Source organism: Cucumis melo, chromosome 3 (assembly GCF_025177605.1).
Source record: "Cucumis melo cultivar AY chromosome 3, USDA_Cmelo_AY_1.0, whole genome shotgun sequence".
NCBI classification, from domain to species: Eukaryota; Viridiplantae; Streptophyta; class Magnoliopsida; order Cucurbitales; family Cucurbitaceae; genus Cucumis; species Cucumis melo.
The window spans coordinates 23,043,121-23,066,343 of NC_066859.1; the positions used below are offsets into that span (position 1 = coordinate 23,043,121).

Below are 23,223 nucleotides of genomic sequence, written 5' to 3' on the forward strand. Positions count from 1 at the left end.
ACATATTTCAAAACCAAGTACACTCAAAACTTGGAAAACGATTTTATAATGTTCAAACCATACGCATTTTTAAAATCACGATGAGTAAGCATATCATTTGCAACATAAGAGGAAACAAGAACTAGAAACCCGTCTAATAAAATTCGAGTCATAAACATTCTTAAAAATGCGATGCTTATACACACTGTTTAAACATAGATGAAAGTATGTAATAAAAGCTTAAGTCGTGGTAGTTTTCAACTATATCATGAGATAATATGAGATATAATATGTATAAATACAAAGAACGCTCGAAATTAAGCCACTCACAGTCAGTAACTCGATCCCCCGGGGTTATACACTTTCCCCACTTCAACTTGGCCTGAAACAACGATCAATGACCCTCAGTTATCTTTGCATATCGAGATATCACAACTATTTCTTAACTCCTTCATCAAGCCAACTCAAATTATTTATGGTTCAATGGGTCGAACTTCACTTTTCTTATTAACTTGTATCATTCATCACATACTTTAATTTAAGCTAAAATTTCACTTTTGGACCCTTAACTTCATCTTGAACTTTTAACGCCACAAGCACCGAAACTTAAGTCGTAGTCTAAAACCATCTACTCTTATAATCAATATCCATGCTTTAAAGGCTTAAGTCCATTAACAATCTCAAAGTCAAACTAGGAAGTCAAAACTTTAGAGATTACCCACACTTGTCCTAAATAATCTTAAATGTGGTGACAATGCTTCATAGCTCTTTAAAGCCTCAAATAATAAACATGGATTAAGTTCGAGTTAATAGCCCAAATAGTCTATAGTGTATGAATAAGGTTGGGCGCTTTATTCTGAAAAAACACTATGGATGCAGCCCGCTCAGTAGTTAGTACAAACGATGTAATCCTAAATCGTTCATGTGGAGACATAGGAGTGGGGGCATCCTATGTAAATGGATTGCATAAGACTCGAACCACGAAATAGTCACTTTTAGTTATAACGCGTAAACTATATAAACTGACTATTTCAATTATAGTGACCTAGGTAACTTGATCTTAATCCTGAGTTAACTATCAACTTCTGGTCATTTGGTAGTATCCTTACATCTGCATAGGTGAGGGTAGCTCATCTTCGCTGGCCCAATAAGCCTTCCATTTTAAGGATAAGACTTAGTGGATAAGGGACATAGGGTGCAGGACAGAATTCACTCCTACCCACTTTTGGGATAGTAAATAGGTTGTTCCCTTAAGGACTAAATCCAAGTCTTAAAAAAGGGGCCCCACCTTCTCATTGGCCCGAGAAGGATTCAGGTTTATAGGTTGGACCTTAAACCAATTGTTCAATAATGGATCAGTCGGTCTTAAGGAACAAGATGTAATCTTGGGGGTAAAACGGTATTTTAACCCAACCAAGATTACGAACAACCTGTGAAGGATCAACTTACCCATAATGGTTATATTAGGTGGACAGAAATATATCTATGGTGAGGGGAGTGCAACTACGAGTCTTTAGTCGAATGACTCATTAGTTAACGAATGTTGATTAAGCTTGGTCTAAAAGAGTTTAGCCAGTTAATCACGAATCGTTGGAGCCCATGATCTATAGGTCCATTAGGTTCCCCTACTAGTTCATATGGATTCAACTTAGAACAATATGTTGGAATAACTCGAATTGTTCGAATTAGGTAAAGAGAGAGAAACTGACAAGTATATATGATATAAGTCGGTAAATATAAACTTTAAGCTTTATATTTAAATATAATTTAAATAATAAAAATATGAATATGGATTCATATTTAGAAGCTTGGAAAGTTTTAAAACGGTCAAAGTTATAAAAGTCAACATGTTGACTTTTGACTTTGAAAAACAAAACTTTGACCAGATTTATATTCAAATATGATTTGAATTTTAGAAAATGAATGTGGATTCATACTCAGGAGGTTGGAATTAGTCAAGACGGATAAAATAGCAAAAAATCAAAAAGTTGACTTTTAACTAAGAAAAGTCAAAGTTTGACTTTGACTTTGACTTAATTGGTCAAATGACCAAATTTTCCTTTGACTAATATATTTATTACTAAATGTTAGTGGGAAATGTGGTAGCTTGTAATGAATTTATAAGCCACTAATTCCATTAATAGTTAATGGATTAATTAGGTGCTGAGATTTCATGAAGTAAATTGCATGCATTTTGTATGTAATTTTCTTTATAAACTTCCATTTATAAAATGAGAAGATGATGATGAAAATTTCATGAAAAATATCTAAATGATACACCTTCCTCCATCCATCTCTCTAAGTTTTCCTTCATAAAAACGAGCCCCACAACTTGGTTCTTAGTCCTGAGATTAGTAGGTCAACATAGTGGTTGTCCTTTGCTCGTGATCTTCAGGCAAGAAGAAGTTTTGGAACAAAGAAGAAGTTAAGAACTACAAAGGTAAGCTCATCTTTTATCTTTTCTATTCTTCGGTTAGGTCTGTCATTTAGTTGCAGCATGTTAATTTCTAAATCGTTTAGATGCATATGGAGTAAAGCACGATCCTAGTCTTCCACTGCTGTATGCTTTGTTTGTTGTTTATCCATCACCTATTACATTTGTCTGTGGGGAAGGAAATGGTCGAAGCGACCTTAAGGGGTCAATGGCTGCTGAGCCAGAGTATGAGGGCTAGGGAACATCCATGAGTCTGATCAGCACATCCAAAGTAATCATTCTCCACTGCCAAGGGTATACAAGTCGCTCCTCTAGAAAGGTGTTACAATAGGGCATCGAACCGGCTCAACAAGGAAGATTGTATGCGCTATTCCATGAACCATAGGATTTTGAGTGATGTTGGTATATCAATATCCTTCCGTAAAAAGGATCAAGCGTGAGGAAGAAAATAAGGTCCTGAGGACTCATTCTCTGATTCATGCATCGGGTAAACAAGGGTTTTAGATAGAGGGTTAGTAAGATAAACAAAGGTACGAACAACGAGTAGATATGATTTTCTAAGTAGAAGCGTTGGTGTCTCGCACCTAGCATTTCAAGAAAGAGAGCGTTCTGGGCGGACTTCCTCGGAGGAGCTTTTACCCGACCCCCCCATACCTTTCTTTGAACTCTCCTTCCTCCGAGGGGATAAAATCAAGACTAAAGATGTACCGAACCCTCGTTAAAGAGCTTAGCTCGATTCTCACATTCGTTCCTCCATATCTTTAATGAGGTCTACCCTACTACTTCTTTCTTCCCTTGATCTGAGCCTACGAAGTAGGCTTATTGCACGCCTACGTAGCGGTATTTCCCAATTCGATATCTTAATCAAATGAAAAGAGATAAAAGAAGGATGAGAATGAATCACCAAAATTGATATGATTTTCAAAAAGATTCAAATTACTATGTCCTTCTTATTCCTTATAACTGCAAAATCAACCCCTATTTCGAGGTTGACTATCTTATTCTAATACTAGATTTTTTAGTGCAAGCAAAAAGAAAGGTGAGATCCTTTTTTTTATGATGAGAAAATCCTATTATCAATTAACTGTGCCAATCGAAGCAAAAGGCGGGCGAATTTCTAGAAGTTGAGATAATAAGATCAAGATAAAGAGAAGAGAGACTTTGAATTCTCATTCTTCACATCATAGAAAATCTTATCCCTCTCTTTTCTTAACTCATTATCTGAATATGGGATTTTGACTTTTAAGTCTTCTCTTAGCTTCTTCTTCTTATTTTATTATAAGTCTGAACCCCTCTGTTAGAAATATTAAACTGCTCCAAAGAAGTCATGAAACTCCACTCAAATAACTCAATTGAATCAATGAACAAGGTCTCAACTAAAATGAGAGAAAAGAAATATTAGATTTTGTTGAGAGTGCTAATTGTGCATTTTACCGCCTCAATGAACAAGGTCTCGACTATTAAATTAAAGACGTCTTGACCAAAGAATTTGTAAAATTCCTTATTAAGTCAGAGGTCTTGGGACCAAGAGCGAAGGAAGTCTTCTTGGGTCCTTTCATCCGTTGAGGGTGAAAACCATTTTTGAAGAAGTAAGATGAAATAAGGATGAAATAACGGGAACCAGAACAGGATAGACTAAGACGAGGTATGAAAGATAGGGACGTTGAAAGGCCAATGGAGAGGTTTAACTCCTCCCATCACGGAAAAGGCTTGATTCTCTTATGAGAAATCTCAGTCCTAGTACGATCACGAGAAGATTAGTTCACTAATTGACCAACTCAACTCATAAAGAGAAGACTAATCAGTCGATCTTCTTCCAGTCCCAGTGCCAACACATGCATCGACAGAAATACCATCAGAATCAGAATTGAGAGAAGACCGGCGAGTGGCGAGGGCTGTATTGGTATAATAAGTTGAGGACTAAAAACTCCACGAGTTCGGAGATGGGAGCTTATGCTACTTTATCTCAATAGAAGAAAGATGTCATGGTTCAACCTGTCACTTGGACCTCTCTGTTAGGAGCAAAGAATTGTTGGAATTTATGTCCTAAAATTCATAGTTTATAATCATATTTTTTTAATAAAGCCGTTATTGAGAAATTGAAAACTATAATCTTAAATCCATAAACTAAGATCCCAATGCTATTTTGAGTAAACTTGAACTTTATGTAGAGACATAAATATGGATTAAGTTCGAGTAAATAGCCTAAATAGTCTACTATAAATAAAGGTTGGGTGCCTTATTCAGAGATACTATGGATGCGGCCTACTTTGTAGTTAATATAAACGATGTAATCCTAAATTATTCATGTAGAGACATGAAAGTGGGGGCATCCTATGTAAAAGGTTTACATAAGACAAAACTATGAAATAGTCACTTTTACGTTATAACGTCATTTACTGTTTAAAACTGACTATCTCGATTATTGATTACCTAGGTAACTTAATCTCAATCCTGAGCTAACTGTGAACTCTTGTTCACATGAGATTATCCTTAGATTTTCTTAGGTGAGGGCAACTCATTAGCATTCGCCCAATGAGCCTCTCATTTCAGTGGTAAGATCGGGTGGATAATTGGAAACATAGGGCACAAGATGGAATTCACTCCTACCCGCTTTACGGTTAATAGATAGGTTGTTCCCTTAAGAACTGAATCCAAGTCTTGAACAATGGGGACCCACCCTCTCATTATCCCGAGAGGGATTCGGTTTATAGGTTGTACCTTAAAACCAATTGTTCAATAGTGGATCAGTGGGACTTAAGGAGAAAGATGTAGTCTGGGGTAAAACGGTACTTTTCGACTCAGCCAAGCTTACGAACAACCTGTGAAGAATTAACTTACTGATCATGGTTATATCAAATGGACACAAATATATCTATAGTCAAGGGAGTGCAAATACGAGACTTTAGTGGAATGACCCATTAGTTAACGAATGTTGATTAGCTCGGTATAAAAGAGTAAAGGCTGTTAATCTCGGATCGTTGGAGCCCATGATCTATAGGTCCATTAGGTTCCCTTGCTAGCTCATATGGAATAAACTTAGAACAATATGATGGAATGAGTCCAATTGTTTGAAACAAGAGAGGAGAGAGGAATCGACAAGTATATGTGACTTAGTCGTCGGTGTTAAATTACTAATAGAGCTTTATACTTAAATAGGATTTAATTATTAAAGATATGAATGTGGATTCATACTCGAAAGCTCGAAAAAGATGGAAATAGTAAAAGTTGTAAAAAGTCAAAATGTTCACTTTTGACTTTTGAAAAGTCAAACTTTGACTGGCAATATATTCGAATGTGATTTGAATCTTGAGAAAATAAATGCAGATTCATGCTCGGAAGGTTAAAATTATTCAAGACGGATAAAATTATAAAAATTTAAATGCTGACTTTTTGGTTTGAAAAGTCAAAGTTTGACTTTGACCAAAATACAATTTTACCCTTTGATCAAAGTTAGTGGAAAAATCCAACATTTTGTTGGATAAACTCACTAACTATAGTGCGCTAGGTGTTAGCAAACTATGAAGACATTAAACCCACTAATGGTTAGTGGGTTATGTGTTGTTGGCCCATGTGTGTCCATGCATATGCAACCTTGCATGAGAATTCTATCTAAATTGGGCTCTTGGAGCCTTAAGAAAAAGGCTTAGCAATTTTTCCTAAAAAATTTGGGATGCCAATTTTCTGTTTGGTTTTATTAAAAATCAAAATTTAAAACTCAACCCTTTTTCCATTTTATTTTTCTCTTTCCCAGATTCCTTCATTCAATGGGTCCTACAACCTAGTTTTGAGTCCGGAGGATAGTAGGTCAACTCTAGTGATAGTTCAAGCATCAATCAGAGCTTCGAATATAAGTTTTTCTTAAAACCCCTATTTTTAATCTTATTTCGGTGTAAGGTTTTTTGTTAATTAGTTGCAATTAGGGTAAAATTTCGGTCTTTCTTCTGCCCTGCTCGTTTAAGCTCTATCAAAAATTTTCAAAAAACCATTAACCCCGTAGTTAGGAGTATTAATACCTTCAGACTAATCGATGTTCTTGGCTAGAGTCTTCATTTACCTTTTCTTTTCAACTCAAAATCTCAGAGTCTCTCAAATCCTTTTCCTTTATTCGCAAGTTCTTTGCACCTATAGTTAGATTCAAGCTTAGTTGAGTTCAGTTACGCCAAGTAATTACATATAGAGAAGTGAACTATTCGTTGAAGCAATAGAAATCTCATAAGAGAATAAAGTAGTCTAGAGCAGAGAAAGGAAACGGTAAAGTAAAACTAATTAAGCTACGGAGGATGGTCAAAGTCCTCAATAAAAAAAGAAAGTCAAGCTAATATTAAATAAGGGTCCGTCCATAGGCTATGAAATAACTCGACCGCCGATGGAGCGGTTTAAAGAATTTGAAAGCGAAGTCCTTATCCCTTATTCTATGAAGGAGCCCTTTATTTTTAGAAATAACTCGACTCTAACCATAAAGGATCGAAGAATTTGAGAGCGAAAGTCATTATCCTTCAAAGGCTTAAAGAATTTAAGAAATCCATATTAAAACTAGGTTAGTGGAATTTCGTGAGTCCTCCGAACCTCCACGGAGGTTATGAAATAGCGTGACCTAAATTCATATAGAGGCTCTGTAAGAGTTGAGCTTTCAATAAAGAAAGAGAGTAGAAAAGTTCATATGTCCTTAATAATGAGACTGATGTTGTTGTCGGATTTCTTTTTCTTTTGATTCCATCCGGACTGCGTGGAGCCATAGGAAGGAGTTTCATCTTTTCTTTAGTGGATCAAATGGGACCCCGTCCTTGAATTCAGCCATATTCTCACGGGACGGTTGGACTCATTCATTCCACAGGTTCATATGTCCTCATCAATGAGACATATAGACTTTTGACTTTTTCTACTTTCAGTGGATAGTCAGACCTATTAAAAGATGAACTTTCGGTCGCTTCTTCTATTAATCTAAGGGCCCCTTCTAAGAATAAGGGATAAGGACTTCGCTTTCATTCAAATTCTTTGAACCTATCCTTTCAGTCAAGTTATTTCATAACCTCTCAAATCTATGGAGCCTCAGTTGTCTGAAATCTATATTCACCTTATCCGTTAATGGAACGAATTTTATAGGAGGACTTGTTAATGGAATTGATTTGAAATTCAGTTGCTTCTTTCCTTTCAGTCGAGACCTCCGTTAGGAGCAAAGAATTTGTGAAGCCTAATTAATTAATATGGATTTCTCAAATCATAAAAAGGAGATAATGAGTTTCACTCTCAAATTCTTCTTAAATTCTTTGATCATTTTGTTTGGAGTCGAGTTATTTCATGATGCACTCCTCCACATAATAAGGGATAAGGACTTCACTTTCAAATTCTTTGAACTGCTCCTTTATGTTTGGAGTCGAGTTATTTCATAATGCACTCCTTTACAAAATAAGGGATAAGGACTTTGTTTTCAAATTCTGAGATAATTCTTTGATCTTTATCTTTTTTAGCCGAGTTCTTTCATAATGCACTCCTTCACAATCATTTTGCTTTGCGCCTCTGAACAGACCCTTAATTTAATCTATATGAATCTGAATCAATGAACAAGGATTGCCAGGAGTTGAGTTGAATAAAGAGAGGGGCGAAAGCGACTCGACTATAAGGAGAGGCGGAGTAGGAGTTGAATGAAAGCTAAAGTCCTTATCCTTATGAAAAGGCTTAAAGGAGTGCAACTTGTTTATTCTACCATATTAATCTCTTGTTACGGGACTTGTTCATATGGTAGATTTCAGAGTCCTCACTGGTTTAAATTAAAAGGTCTAGGTGACTTATCCACTAAATAGGCTTTCCATTTTATAGGACTTGTTTTCTATTCCACAGATTTGATCTCCTTATCAATGAAAGTGACATCGGCTTGACTTATAGGAGAGGCGAAAAGCATTTTCAGGTTAAGACCAAAGAATTTGCAACGGACTCTCAAATCATGAGGAGTAGTCTTTTGGAAGAGGAGGCGTGAAGCGAAGCGACTGTGAAGGAGCCCATAGATTAATAGACGAAGGACTCATGAAATTCCATAAAAGTTGTCGCTTTCCATTTTGCAAATTCTTTGCTCCTTATCAATGGCAAATTCTTTGCTCCTTGCCTAGGTTAATATGGATTTCTAAGTCTTTTAGACTCAGACTAATCATAAATTATTTGTGCCTTTATCAATGATCTTTGATTAATCTAAGGGCTCCTTCACAGTCGCTTCGCTTCGCACCTCCTTTTGAGAAAAGAATTTGCAAAAACATAAATCCATATTCACAAATTCTTTGTGCCTTATAATTGCCTTCTTCCTTTCTTCCAAAGTACCAATTCAAGAAAACTCTACGGAGCCTGTATTGTAGAAGGAGCTATTTTCTTTTGTCTCTTTCTTCTCTCCTTTCAGTCGAGCCCTCTGATTCCTCTCAAATTCTTTGATCCTATTCTTGAAATTCAAACCTTGAACTTCTTCTTATTATTCTGTTTTTTATTCCTCTAGCATAGTGGGAGACTTTCTAATAGGTTTGGAAGATTATATTCTATTATTATGTCATACTTTCATCCTACATATTTGAACTTAACGGTCGAACCTCCATCCAAAAACAAAGATCCAGATGAGGGCTCGACTAAAAGGAGAGAAGCGACTGAAAGTTTTCCTTTTGATAGGCCTAATTAAGCTACGTAGGACAAGTTAGAAATCCATATTCACCCTCAAGGTGCGAAGCAACTCAACTAAGAAGGAGAGTCAGAAAGAATTTGTGAGGCCCAAAGAATTTGTGTGGTCCTTATCCTCGAAATTTGAAGGAGTGCCACTAATTTCATGGGACTTCTTCATCTTCAATAATTTGACCCATTTGAAGGACTTTTTTATATCCATATTCATCTGAACCTTTGTTTTTGGACAGGTTCATATGTTCTTATCAATGAGACAACTATTCGTCATTGAATTTTGATGCTTACTTGCCAGCATCTTTCTTTCTCCCATGCTTTCCGTTGGTCAACAACCAACCACTACTCTGTATAGTTCTTCACTACTCGTACAGGAAGGATTTCTATTTAGAGGGAATTAGATTGAGAAAAAGAAAGAATGCCTCAACTGGATAAATTGACTTATTCCACACAATTCTTCTAGTCATGCCTTTTCTTCTTGACTTTCTATATTCCCAGATGCAATGATGGAGATGGAGTACTTGGGATCAGTAGAGTTCTTAAACTACGAAACCAACTGGTTTCATACCGAGGGAAGAACATACGGAGCAAGGACCCCAACAATTTTGGAAGATATCTTGAAAAGGTTTTAGCACTGGTATATTCTATATGTACTCTAGTTTCAAAGAAGTATCCCAATGTGTCAAGTCATCGACTTATTGGGAAAAAGGAGAAAAATCACTTTTCTCTCTTGTTTCGGAGAAATAAGTGGCTTACGAGGTATCAAAAGAAATATATTCTATTTGATCTTGAAGTCCTCATATAGCACTTCTTCCAATCTTGGATGGAGGATCGCTTGTAGAAATGAAATAATGCTAATCCATATTCTACACGGCCAAGAAAGCATCATTTTTTAATCAAGGTCATTCAGAAGCATCAAAATGTGATTCCTCCAAATCAAATAGTAGAAAGCATTATAAGAGAGCTCAATAAGAGAAAAAGCGAAGGCGGAGAAGGAGCGGAGCCAAGTTCAAAACTAATGGACGGCTCCAGCACTCAGTCGCTATGACTTTCTTTTTTATTGAGGGCTATTAATCTAAGGGCTCCTTCACAGTCACTTCGCTTTCCACCTCCTTTTAAGTATGTCCTACAGGCTAATATTGATTTTAGACTCTTCGGAGCAGTCGAGTCTCAAATTCTTCTCAAATTCTTCGATCATCTGGAGCTTTTGATTTCTCCATATTGAAGAGGTCAAAAGGACAATATTAGTGGAATTCTTTTGTTGCACTCTCGTAGTTAGGTGCAAAGAATTTGCGAAGGACTCGTTTTCTCTTCTTTTCTTAGAGAAATGCCTCTCCTCTCCTTCTTAGTCAAGCTCCTTCACCCCTTTCAGACTCACCTTCATTAAATCTATTAGCCCTTATCAATGAGATAATATTAATGGAATTTACAAGTCCTCCGATTTCGGACTCCTAACAAAGATAATATCAATGAAAATGAAAGAGATCATTCGATCACCGACTTCTATTTTTTTGGAAAAGAGAATGAGAAATTAATGAGAATGAGCTATTAGAATGGCCCAAGATCAGGATCAGATTAAATATGCAATCAAGTCCTTTTGGATTTTTCTTTGAATATCCGCAGTGCCAAGGTTTTGATCCGATTTCAAGAGTATGAACATAGTCAGAGAGGGGCGGTCGACTTCGTTGACTACCTCTTCTTGATACTTTAGCACTTACTATCTTTCCCTTATTCCTACTCCGCTATGTGAGTTTCTTCCTTTGTACGAGCCTAATCAGAAAGATATAATTCCTCCGTAAAAAGGGTTACTGCAAGAACAAAAGTAAGAGCCTCTGACCACATCATTGCGGCGGGGTGGGTCTTACCCATCAGCCTACTTTCTAGGGCAGGAGCACGAGGACCTAGCCCAAACCCACGACGATGAAGTTGTAGGGCATATGAAAGGAGTAGGGATCCTTCTTCTTTATCACTCTAAAAGATTAACCTACTTAAAGAACCGTCAGGTTTGGTTTTGAAGGGACATATGTGGAAAAGCTGAAGGAAGAAGAAATTTGACCTTGTAGAGACCTATAGACTTAAGCGATTATGCCTACATTGAATTGAAAGGAAGGTCCATTTATCTGAGACTGTATTGGATCGAGAGCAAAGAAGGAGGGAGAAAGCCCTCTATGTGGTAAGAAGTCCAATTGGGGAGGAATTTCGATCAGTGTGGAGAGCAAAAGTGGATTTTCTTCTTTCTTAAATGCTTCTCAACTCATTTGGAGCTTTATTTTATCCTTTCCATCTCGCCTCTCTTGATCTTTCTCATTCTGCCCTTCTGAGTACTTGTCTGGCCGACAATTTCTTCCTTTCCGGTCCCCAAAATAGAGGATGCAAGGGCAAGACTTCTACTATGGGGTTCTTTGAACGTCAAATAAGAGTCAAATAGATAGGATTACATGTTGGGAGCTTTCATAAGCCTTTTATGAGGCGTGACGATGGCGCAATCTACCATACCTCTCAACAGATGAGGCATCTGAACCTTAGGCAAACTTCTTCTTATGCTACTGGTCTTTCAACTCAAATAGAAAGAAGAATGGAAGAAAGAACAAAGCCCCCATCAAGACTTATGAAGTGACTCAGTTGGAAGAGAGAATGAAAGAGGGACGAATTCCCCGACTGACTCTCTGTCTAAAGAAGGTCGAGCAGCAAGGGTCCACTATGCGAGATCACATATCGATCCTGAAGGGATGAAAGCCCTTTGAACAGCGGAAGAATTAAAAGAGACCATAACTTAATTTAATTAGAACCTAAAAAATACCAATATATTGGTAAAACTAATTTTTATGGCTAAGCATGCTTTCAAGAAAAAATACAAATAAGAAGAAAGAAGAGGAAACTTACGATCGTTGACATCTCTATATCTACAAAACTCCAAATTGGGGAACACCACTTGGAAACCTTCATATTCTCTGAATTGAGATAGTTTGTGGGAACCAATTGGGAGGGAATTTTTTCTTTTTTTACATAGAAAAAATTATTCAGAGAGAATTGGAGAATCTTCTGAATCAATGAACTCACAGAACACTTCTTTTGTTTTGTTACGCAAAAAATTCTCTCTTCTTCAGATGGAAGAAGTGGGAAGTTGAGAGAATAAATGGGAACGTGGAAAAACCACCCACGTTCCCTATTAATTTAATAAATCAATATTAAATTAATATATTAAAAAATTTAATTAATTAAATCATATTTAATTAATATTTTCATTTAAATCATATTTAATTAATATTTTCATTTAAATCATATTTAAATGAATATCTCTTGCATAACCTATAGTTTTAATTTAATTAATTTAATTTAATTTAATTTAATCAAATTAAACTAAACTATTAATTAATTCTGTAATTAATTAATTTCTAAATTAAATATATTATATTTAATTTAATCCAAAATTTGAATCATATTCAAATATAAATTTCTCTCATAACCTATAGTTTTAATATGAATCTAATGAACATTAAACTAATACTTGAACTCATTCAAATATTTTATTCTCTCATAATTTAATTTTTGAATCATATCCAAAATTAAATTTATGTAATAAAGTCTAATTAAAATATAAACTTTATATTATAATGTATCAACATACTATTGGAAAGCATACAAACGCAGCAGAAATGGGATCAAAAATTACTCTATATGCAACTAAACATTTTAGTGATTAACATGCTTTGAACTACCCTAATTACACTAATTAGGGTTAAAAGAGAATTTTTTACCTTTGAAGCTCCCAACGTCCCTAATTTTTCTTCTTCACGAACCTAGGACCACCATTAGAGTTGACCAGCTATTCTCCAACTAAGAATTGAGTTGTGGGACCCGTTAATTGAAGGAATTAGAAAAAGAGATGGAAATTTGAGGTGAAGGATGAACGCAATTTGAGAATTTGAGAGCAAAGGTTTGTTTTTGTAATTCAAAATTACAAAATTGTAAAATCTTTTCTCAAGTTGAAAAACAGCCCCTTAAATAGACTAATTACATGCAAAATTGCATGTAATTTAGTTTATTAAAACTCAACAACTAGCATTCCACTAACATTTAGTGGAATTAATCACCATTTCATTATCTCTTAGTGGGCTTGGTGACAACACCATATGCATCCACATGGCCCACTAAGAGATGGTGGGATTATCCAATAATCTTTGGTCAATAGGCAAAATGGTCATTTGACCATTAATGTCAAAGTCAAACTTTGACTTTTTCAAGTCAAAAGTCAACCTTTTGACTTTTTACCATTTTATCCGTCTTGACTAATTTTGACCTCCCGAGCATAAATCTGCATTCATTTTTCTGAAACTTAAATCATATTTGAATATAAAACCGATCAAAGTTTGACTTTCAAAAGTCAAAAGTCAACACTTTGACTTTTTACAACTTAGACTTTTTCCATCAATTCCGAGCTTCCAAATATGAATTTAAATTCAAATTTTTAATATTTAAATCACATTTAAACTATAAAGCTCTATAACCGACGGCTATATCACATATATTCGTCGATTTCTCTCTCTCTACCTAATTCTAACAATGCGAATTATTCCAACAAGTTGTTCTTAGTTAATTCCATACGAGCTAGCAGGGAAACCTAATGAACCTATAGATCATGAGCTCCAACGATTTGAGATTAAGTGGCTAAACCCTTTTAGACCAAGCTAATCTACATTCGTTAACTAACGAGTCATTCCACTAAAGTCTCGTAGCTGCACTCCCCTCACTATAGATATATTTTTGTCCATTTGATATATCCATGATCAATAAGTTAATCCTTCACAGGTTGTTCGTAATCTCAGCTAGGTCAAAATACCATTTTACCCCCGAGACTACTTCTTATTCCTTAAGTCCCACTGATCCACTATTAAACATTTGGTTTAAGGTCCATCTTATAAATCGTGTCCCTCTCGGGCCAATGAGAGGGCGGGATCCCTTGTTCAAGACTTGGATTTAGTCCTTAAGAGAACAACCTATCTACTAACCCTAAAGTGGGTAGGTGTGAATTCCATTTTGCACCCTATGTTCCTAGCCATCCATCCGGTCTTACCCCTGAAATGGAAGGCTTATTGAGCCAGCGCAATAGAGCTGCCCTTACCTATGCAGATCTAAGGATAATACCAGTTGAATAGAAGTTCATCGTTAGCTCAGGATTAAGATTAAGTTACCTAGGTCATCATAATCGAAATAGTCAATTTATATAGTCAACGGTGCTATAACTTAAAAGTTACTATTTCATGGTTCCAGTCTTATGTAAACTCTTTACATAGGATGCCCCCACTTCCATGTCTCTACATGAACGATTTAGCATCACTTCATTTGTACTAACTACAAAGTGAGCCACATCCATAGCGATTCTAGAATAAGGTGCCAAACCTTCTTCATTCACTATAGATCGTTTGGGCTATATACTCGAACTTGATCCAAGTTTATGTCTCTACATAAAGTTCAAGTCTACACTAGATAGCTTATGGTCCTTAGTTTATTGGTTTCAAGATTATTATATTTTATTTTCACTAATAAGTCCTCAATAACCACTTTATTGAGTAGACTATAGTTTTAAACTACAAACTACGAGTTTTAGGACATAAATTCCAACAAACTCCCACTTGGACTAAAACTCCTAGTGAGATGAAAATGTTGAATTTAATCGCGAGAGAATTACTCATATGAGTACGATAAACATATGAATGTAATAAACTAGGGCACAAATTTCGTAGACCTAAACTATTTAGGTGTCCTTCGAACACTTTAGCCGTGAAGGACTTTGCAATTTGAACAGCCACGAATTAGCTCAACAAGTATCTTGGTTACTACAACGTCACTACGATGCATAATTACCCGAATAAAATAGTACATTTTAACTTTACGCTTCTTCATACTATTGCTCCTTTATTTAGAGTGAATACTGGACTTTCTAACATTCTTAGAAATCAAAATCAGTGTATAACAATCAGATCCTGATATACGAGCACATAATCTTTTAAATTTCTAAACTATTCTAGAATATACTTAACGACAATCCAACTCTTTTGGAATTCTGCATTTTATATCTAGACAACATTTTGTCTGTATAAGATCCTTGAGACTGGCTAGTATTTTGTTCTTGTAGTTCTAAACAATTTTGGATTTAAAGAACACATTGTGCATTTTCAAAACTCTTATTTGAAAGTGCATAGCTAGTCATTTTTAGATGTCAGATGGATAATCTACATCATTCATTGCTTTCTCATAAAGTCAATGAATCTTTTAAACCATCATTGACTATGACGATCTGATTTTCGATAAAACCAGGTAAAGGTCAGACTGAACAACCCTCCCACTACTTCAAGGCACTCTCAACTTTTGAGAAGGATATGATTAACCAAATTCCCTAGTTTTATCAATTACTTTAGTGGATGAATTAGGTTTATCTATAACATCTTTGGAAATCCCAATACAAATTTACTACTTGGTTTGATGATTTATGGTGAGATTTTCCTCTAAGAATCCAATATTTGTCTATACAAATTTCTTCTTCCTTGAGGATCAAAGAGTAAAACTCATCATAGAGCAAACCATGTCCAACAAGGCTTAGTTCTTCTTTCTAAAATACCGTTCTTTTTAGAAATACTAGATGCAGAGAGTTGTGACTGGATTCCGTGCTCTATCAAATAGTCTTGGAATCTTAAATTCACATACTCTCCACCTTGATCTAATCAAAGTGTCTTTTGTAGTTTTACCTAATTGAATCTCAACATTAGCCTTATATTCTTTGAACTTTTCAAGAGAATCAGACTTGTGATGCAATAGGTAAATATGACTAAACTTTGAATAATCATCAATAAAATTGATGAACTATTCATACCCTCTTTGAATTTTGACATTCAATGGTCCAAAGAGGTCCAATTATACGAGCTCTGATCGTATTTTGGTTTTGAGATCCTTTTCTTGTAAAAGATCTTTTGGACATTTTCCATTTTAAGATAAGAATCACATGAAGGTATAGAGTTATTTTCTAACTAATTTAGAAGTCTACTTTTAACCAATCTCCCAACAGCATTGAGATTTATGTGATCAAATCTTAAATATTATAAAGGCGTTAGTCCTTCACAAGTGTTCGTAACACCAGTTGGGTCAAATTATCGTTTTACCCCTAGGTTACTTCTAGTCCTTAAATACCAGTGCTCCTCTAATGAACAACCTGTTTATGGTCTAACCACTAAACAGAAACCCCTCTCGTGTCATAGAGAGGGTAGCGTCCTTTGTTCAAGTCTCGGAGACACCATTTAAGGGAACACTTATCTACTTACCCTAAAGTCGGGAATGAGTGAATTCCATCTTGTGTGTTTATGTTTCCAGCTCCCCACTCAGTTTTGTCCCCAAAATGATAAGCATATTGAGTCGGCAATCTAGTCACTCTCACCCATACAAATTAAAGGACAATCCCTTGCGAACAGAAGTTCATAATACACTCAGGATTAAGACTAAGTTACCTAGGTCATCCTAATGAAATAGAAACCCAACTAGTTAACGAAGTTACATCTAGTGATTACTATTTCGTGGTCCGGTCTTATGCAAACTTATTGCATAGGATACCCTCACTCGCATGTCACATACTTGAACGCATTAGATCAATGTGTTTGTATCAAATACAAAGTGATTCGTATCCATAGTGTTACCAGGATAAGGTACCCAACCTTAACCCTCTACTATAGACCCTTTAAGCTGATCTTGAACATTAATCCTCGTATGTCTCTACATACTGTTCAAGACTCATCAAACAGCTTAGGATGTTAGTTTATTGGATTTAGGTTATTAAGACAAAACTAATAAAATAATCAGTAACACTTATTGAAATTATAACATTTTATTAATAACGGTCAATGGATTATATTTACTAACTACGAGTTTTAGGACATAAAACCCAACAAATCCCACAACTAAGAATGCTGTAGAGAAGACCTTCACGATCCAACTCCTTGTCTTATGTTGTGCCTACAGCTTTATTCTAGATTTTGCCTCTTGTTCTGCCTCTTGAGCTACTCTTCCACTTTTTCTTTTTCCAATCCCTATTTCTCCTCATGAAAAATGAGTCGCAAAGGTGGGACATCTTGCGACTAGATTAATGTCACCTTGCGACTAGATTAATGTCAATCCTAGAGAAAGATAAGTTGATCATGAGAGATTGAAGGAAAGGACAGCAGCTACACTCCTATGGAGCCTCCACTGACAAAAGGAATGAAATCAGTTCAAAAAATAGGCAAGGACTAAAGCTAGGGCGTCGTCCTACTGAAACTTTTTATTGACTTTTCTTTCTTTTAGTGACTACATTAAGTAGCCAAGGAACCGTGAAAAAGGAGATTCATTCACCTCGTAGTGGGATGGAAGTCTTCGCGTCAAATCACATAAGAAAATGTGTGTTCACTCTATATGTATCTAAACGATTTAGAAAATAGCATGTTGTTAACTAAACGACAGACCTAAACGAAGAATATAGAAGGAAAACGATGAGCTAACCTTTGTAGTTCTCAACTTCTTCTTCGTTCCAAAATTTCTTCTCTGCCTGAAGATCACGAGCATAGGACAACCACTAAGCTGACCTACTAATCTCAGGACTAAGAACCGAGTTATGGGACTCGTTTTTGTGAAGAAAACCTTTAGAGAGATGGATGGAGGTAGGTGTATCGTTTAGAGATTTTTCATCGGAATCATAATCTTCTCATTCTGTAAATGGAAGTTTATATATAGAAAAATTACATGCAAAATGCATGTAATTATTTCATGAAATCTCAACACCTAATTAATCCATTAACTGTTAATGGAATTAGTGGCTTCTAAATTCATTATAAGCTGCCACATTTCCCACCAACATTTAGTTAATAAGTATATAAGTCAAAGGGTAATTTGGTCATTTGACCAATTATGTCAAAGTCAAACTTTGATTTTTCTTAGTCAAAAGTCAACGTTTTGACTTTTTGCTATTTTATCCGTCTTGACTAATTTCAACCTCCCGAATATGAATCTGCATTCATTTTTCTAAAATTTAAATCATATTTGAATATAAATCCGTCCAAAGTTTTGTTTTTCAAAGTGAAAAGTCAACATGTTGAATTTTACAGCTTTGGTCGTTTCAAAACTTTCCAAGCTTCTAAATATGAATCCATATTCATATTTAAATCATATTTAAACATAAAGCTTAATGTTTATATTTACTGACTTATATCATATACATTGGTCGGTTTCTCTCTCTTTACCTAATTCGAACAATTCGAATTATTCCAACATATGGTTCTTAGTTAAATCCATATGAGCTAGTAGGGGAACCTAATGGACCTATAGATCATGGGCTCCAACGATTCGAGATTAACTGGCTAAACTCTTTTAGACCAAGCTTAATCAACATTCGTTAACTAAAGAGTCATTCCACTAAAGACTCTTAGTTACACTCCCCTCACTATAGATATATTTATGTCCACCTGATATAACCATGATGAGTAAGTTGATCCTTCACAGGTTGTTCGTAATCTTGGCAGGGTCAAAATACTGTTTTACCCTCGAGATTACATTTTGCTCCTTAAGACCCACTGATCCACTATTGAACAATTGGTTTAAGGTCCAACCTGTAAACCTGAATCCTTCTCAAGCCAATGAAAAGTCGGGGCCCTTTGTTCAAGACTTGGATTCAGTCCTTAAGGGAACAACCTATCTATTATCCCAGAAGTGGGTAGGAGTGAATTCCGTCTTGCACCCTATGTCCCCAGCTATCCACTCGGTCTTATCCCTGAAATGGGAGGCTTATTGGGCCAGCGATGATGACATGCCCTCACCTATGCAGATCTAAGGATACTACCGAATGAACAGAAGTTCATAGTTAGCTCAAGATTAAGATCAAGTTACCTAGGTCATTTAAAAATAAAATAGTCAGTTTATAGTTTATGGCGTTATAACTAAAAGTGACTATTTCGTAGTTTCAGTCTTATACAAACCATTTACATAGGATGCCTCCACACCCCCACTCCCATGATTCAGGATTACATCGTTTGTACTAACTACGGTGCAGCCCGCATCCATAGTGTTTTTCCAGAGTAAGGCGCTCAACCTTATTCATGTTTATGTCTCTACGTAAAGTTCAAGTGTATTGACAAACTTAGTAAAATAGTCTCGGGACCTTAATTTATTGGTTTTAAGATTATAGCATTCAATAATAAATTTTATTGAATCAAGTAACAAAGTACAAGTTTTAGGACATAAATTCCAACATGTGGGTAATGAAAGAACACATATTCAAGCAACCCCTCTGATTATGACTTCTTGCTAGTTCACTCCTCTCACGTAGCAATAAAGCTGCTCCAACTCGGTCAAATTCATACTACCTTTCTAACCTACTTTTCTAACCTACTAACCTAGCTTCTTCTAATCCCTCTAATTCAGAGAATTCCAATTTCAAATGATAATGGCACACTGAACCTCTTCCCTGAGATCCCCTACTGGCTAAGTTTGTCCTACAAGTAGCTTACTCAGGATGTTTCTGATATAGGTGGAGGGAATCGTACCCATCTGAAGGTGAATATATCCTTATCAATGAGATGGTTCGAAGGCTCGACTGAAAGGAGAGCGAGACTGAATCAATGAACAAAGTCTCGAAATTAAACTAGAAAGGATGCGCAAAGAATTTGTGAATAAAGTCAAAGAATTCTCGAAGAGTTTAAGCTTTTCATTCCACAGGTTAATATATAATTGATTGACTCCTTCGGAGAGACGAAAGTAGCTCGACCATAAGAAGAGGGACGGCTTTCTTCTTTTCATTCACATTAGCCCATGTAGCAGGTTTCGATACTCGAGACCAAGAGTGCACTATTCTTCGTCTGAGTTCGTCCATTGGAGAAGTAGTTCTTTCTTCATTTTATTCTTAAGTAAATCACAGATATTAGAAGCCCCAGTGAAATAAGCAGGTAGAAGGGGAAGCCCACGTAGTGGTTGAAGCAGAAGGGAATGAGACTCTGCTTGGCGGATGAATCAGTAAGAAGAGAGATGCGATTTAAAGCCTAAGAATTCATTGGCCCCTTATATCCCGTGAAATAAGGAAATAAGCCAATCTCACCTTCATAATTTCTCAGCCAAAAAGACGAAATTCTCTTTCTTTTCTTCCTTCCACCCTCTGCCTTTGTGGATGGCTGAGCTCTCCTCTATGAAGTTCACTCTCGCAGCTTATCTCACCTTCTCGAAAAGAGGGTTAAGTACAAGACACCTTGTGACCCACTACGCGGTACTTCCCTGACCCTAGAAAGAGAGACTGACTTTTCTTTCCTTGTCCTTATAGGTGTCAACAAGAAGAATTGAATAAAACCAATCGATCACACTTAGTCTCAATCAATTACATATGCTCGCTCCATATCACTCATAGTTCGCACGATTTCGGGCGGTCGATTCCTCGTACCAATAATGGTCTTTTGGGAAAATAAATAAATTCATTCTCTCATGATGAGGAAATCCTATTAGAAATGGAATGAAATTCAAGAAAGAAGTAGACTCAAAGGCCTTGAAGCCATCGTAGAAATTCTTGTGCCCTGCTTCCATTCTTAGAAAGATTGTATAGAAGATGAAATGCATATTGATTCGACTGTCCCCCACTATGCGGTAGGTAAATAATTAGTTATGGGAAAAACTACTCTCAAGAAAGACTACCCATGGATGACGAAGGATAATACGCATAAGCAGCTATCATAGTCTTCAGTCTCCTTGAACTTAGATGGTTCTTTATGGTCTCATGGGGGAAAATACCGCCTCGTAGGAAGAGAGAGGTTAGCTTCCTTCCCACTTCCTTCTTTTCAAGTATTTCAGCTAAATTCCCCATGGGATCGACCTAGTAGCGGAATTTGATCAATAGGGAATGCGCTCTCATGCCTCTCCTCGTGTCACCCGATGTCTTATATATGATATTACTCGAAGCTCAGACACATTATTTATCTATGCAACCCTTGTCTTCCTTTCTTCCATCTCTCGAAGGAAAAGACAAGGATGTCATCAATGAAAGTCAAAGAGGGACTCAAGACGAGGTCGAGGAACCCAGTATTTATCTTTGGATTCTAGGGGAGAAGGATTGACCGACCCGATTCGTATTCGTGAAAACCTCAAGAGGATTCTCGATCGAGGAAGGTTAGATAATCACTATCTTACTTCACTCAGTTGAGACCGAGGAAGCGGGTTTGGGTCAGAATAAGTATCTATAATAGTCCATAGTCTAAGTTTATGCTTTAAATGCATGCAAACTCAATTAGAACGTCCACCTTGTAATTAGGAGGCTGAAGCCGAAGGACTCTCAAATCTAGAGGAGTAGTCTTTTGGAATATTATGGTAGATTTCAGACGTAGAAGGCTAAAAAAGAAGTCAATGAACAAGGGCTCAACTGAAAGGTGCGAAGAATCTCGACTAAGAATGAGAGGCGCAAAGAGTTTGTGGAGAAGAAAATAAGAGAAAACGAGTCCTTCAAACTGAGAAGAATTTGAGAAAAAATAAAAAATGAAAAATCAGTCATTATGTATTTTAGATAATCAAAGTATAGAAACTGTCAATTTCATATGGATAAAGACGAAGAGAACAACTCCTTCGGAGCGGTAAAGAATCAAACTCTTTCCGAGTCCTTCGGACGGGTTTTAGCAAAGTTTTTAGGTTCAAAGAATTTTAGTTTCAGTTCTCTTCTGCATGAATTCTGAGTTTTTACGTGTTCTTATCTTTAAATTTATAGTTTGAAACTGAGTCACTCACTAAGCTTTATAGCTTATCCTTCCAAAATATTTTTTCCACTTTCCAGGTAGAGATTGAGCTCCCGATGCCTGATAGACTGTCCTAGTCTACTAAAGCTCCAATATCGATTGCCAGTACGTGGTTAGAGTTGTACATAGAGTCTGTTGTGTTATGTTGTATATGTTTTTGTACGATATAGATACTCTACAGTTGGTGTAAGCTCTAAGAGTTGCGGTTTTGTAAACCTTTGTTGCTTATTTTTTTGTTAATGTGTCTCCATTAAGGTTTACTTGCTAAATCAATTATTTCCAGGTTGCACTTCATATATGTATATGATTATTCTAGGTTCCGCTATGTTGCATTGCATGTATAATAGTTTATATACTGGATCAACAAGTTTATCATGTTCAAGAGTTCAGCAGAGTCAACAGATATCGTTAGAGGAGAGCGATATTGGTCGGCTTCACACCGTCTTTCAGTCTAAGCTAGCAAGTAATTCGGGAGAGGATGTGTCATATCCTCTCCGTCTCGCTATTCCATAACCTCTTATCGTCGAGATCCTCAACTCTGTCTTCAAGATCTTTCCACTTCTTCGGCTGCCATTACATCTTCCTCAACCGCTACGTGGGCTTTTCTGATTTCAGAAAGTGAAGGAAATTGACTTCTCAGCCAGTTGCGGACCTCCGCCTCTTCATCAAATTAGGACACATTCTTCTTCTTCATGTCTCTACGTGTCCGCCTCATGAAGTTTAGCGTGTGCACAAGCATGCCTCTCTATTATGGTACCTTCAAGAACTGACTTCTCTCTCTCTCTCTCCTTCCCCTTTCAGAGCCTAATCTCGACTTCCTTCACCCTACTATTAATTCAAGGGCTCCTTTCTGATAACCTTCCCTTTTTAGAACTCTTCCAGAGCTGAATGTTAAAAGCACCCAAGGTTAGGTGGGGAAATCCTTCTCAAATTCTTTGAGCCTCGACTTAAGAATAAATATACTTCCTAATTCCCAGTCTCACTAACTATGCCTGGGCCCCCACTGAACCGAGACTAATCTTGAATTACTTATCTTTTTTATAATGGAAGGTAGGAATCTTTCTGTCTTTCTCATCTTGGATTTTTCTGGGATCCTGAACCAATATCATCTCATCATTCTCCCCTATAATGAAAAGTAAGCACGAACGATTGATGAGTAAAGCATCAGACTTTCTTAAAAGATGAAAGTCAATAAATTAGGATGCTAAGGCCCTGCTCCTACCGGTAGGTCTACAAGAAAGTTACTTACACCTTGAATCTCGAGTTTGAATGTGACATGATCATCTTTTCAAGCAACAAATGGATCAGTTAGGCTTTTGGGACAACTCTCCGTCATCCATTGATATTCCTCATCAAATCGTCATAGGTCATATCCAAACA

At 36.4% G+C, this 23,223-nt stretch overlaps 1 pseudogene; it reads left to right on the forward strand.

The window, feature by feature from the left end:
* The first annotated feature begins 9,482 nt into the window (after positions 1 to 9,482).
* Positions 9,483 to 9,960, forward strand: LOC127148516 (putative ATP synthase protein YMF19; annotated as a pseudogene).
* Positions 9,961 to 23,223: the final 13,263 nt, after the last annotated feature.